Here is a 2055-nt window from a genome sequence, read left to right on the forward strand (position 1 = left end):
AAACTAACAAATATGTTGAGCAGAAAGGAAAGAAAGAAAAGAAAGAAAGAATAGATATACAAAGTTAAATAGAGGTAGATGAAAAAGATTTACATACATTAAAGATTAACTGCAAGGGGAAAAGAACAGTAGGAAAGGCAAACAAAGGAAGAAATGTAGAAAAACTATATTAGATTTTTTAAACAATTAAAAATTAAAGTTATAAAAAAGAGAAAAGGAAAACTCCACAGAACTGCAGAAGACCAACTTAGAGGCAGAGGTTTATAACAGCAATAAACAATGTGACTGAGGGGGAAAAAAAGCTCGAAAGCTTAATTAGATTTCATAGTGCCAGTAAAATTGACAACCACAACAGAGAGACTGTATGCCATGATCTTAGTTCTCTGAATGTTGAGCTTTAAACCAACTTTTTCACTCTCCTCTTTCACTTTAATCAAGAGGCTTTTTAGTTCCTCTTCACTTTCTGCCATAAGGGTGGTGTCATCTGCATATCTGAGGTGATTGATATTTCTCCTGGCAATCTTGATTCCAGCTTGTGCTTCCTCCAGCCCAGCGTTTCTCATGATGTACTCTGCATATAAGTTAAATAAGCAGGGTGACAATATACAGCCTTGATGTACTCCTTTTCCTATTTGGAACCAGTCTGTTGTTCCATGTCCAGTTCTAACTGTTGCTTCCTGACCTGCATATAGGTTTCTCAAGAGGCAGGTCAGGTGGTCTGGTATTCCATCTCTTTCAGAATTTTCCAGTTTATTGTGATCCACACAGTCAAAGGCTTTGGCAACACTTCATGGCAAATAGATGGGGAAACAGTGGAAACAGTGGCTGACTTTATTTTTCTGGGCTCCAAAATCACTGTAGGTGGTGATTGCAGCCATGAAATTAAAAAACACTTGCTTCTTGGAAGGAAAGTTATGACCAACCTAGACAGCATATTAAAAAGGAGATCCATAACTTTGTTAACCAAGGTCTGTCTAGTCAAGGCTATGGTTTTGCAAGTGGTCATGTATAGATGTGAGAGTTGGACTATAAAGCAAGCTGAGCACCGGAGAATGGATGCTTTTGAACTCTGGTGTTGGAGAAGACTCTTGAGAGTCCCTTGGACTGCAAGGAGATCCAACCAGTCCATCCTAAAGGAGATCAGTCCTGGATGTTCATTGGTAGTACTGATGCTGAAGCTGAAACTCCAATACTTTGGCCACCTCATGCGAAGAGCTGACTCATTTGAAAAGACCCTGATACTGGGAAACACTGAGGGCAGGAGGAGAAGGGTACGACAGAGGATGAGATGGTTAGATGGCATCACTGACTCAATGGACATGGGTTTGGGTGGACTCTGGGAGTTGGTGATGGACAGGGAGGCCTCGCCTGCTGCGGTTCATGGGTCACAAAGAGTCGGACACGACTGAGCGACTGAACTGACTGAACTGACAACAGAGGGGAGAGAAAAGAAACAAAATCCAAAAGAATCTACAGAGCAAGTCAAAGCATAAGAATAATAAATGTTTTTCTTCAGTCACTGCTGTCAGAGTCCTTTCCCTCACTGGGAGTCACAGTTTACCTCACCTCCCTAGGATGCTTTCCAACACTGTGCTGATCTCTGGACCTGCTGTGGGGGCAGCTCAGATTCTAACCTGGTCCTACTCCTATGTGTTCTTGCCTCCAATGTCCAGAGCTATCAGAACTACAGTATTTTCTTTTGTGGAAGCTCTCAGTGACCTTTTATATATTCCATATACCTAGCATCTGCCTAGTTGATCGTGTGGATTTAATCTTCAGCTTGTATGCTGCTGGTTTTGGGTCTTCTTCCTTAGCCACACTGCTCCTGGGTTTCAGTTGTGGTTTTATTTCCACCTCTGCATGTGGGTTGCCCACTGGGGTTGCCTTGGAGCACTTGGGTTTGCCCCTGTGAGGGCCAGGTGTAGAGGAGGTGCAGTTGCTTGGGTCACAGGGGTTCTGACAGCGCGAGGTATTCAGGGGAGTTGGTGGCTAAGGCAGTAGGAAATATAGCACTCTAGAAGGGTACAGCAACAAGTATTGGGCAGTACGCTCCAG

The sequence above is a fragment of the Capricornis sumatraensis genome, chromosome 18, assembly GCF_032405125.1.
Source record: "Capricornis sumatraensis isolate serow.1 chromosome 18, serow.2, whole genome shotgun sequence".
Taxonomy (NCBI): domain Eukaryota; kingdom Metazoa; phylum Chordata; class Mammalia; order Artiodactyla; family Bovidae; genus Capricornis; species Capricornis sumatraensis.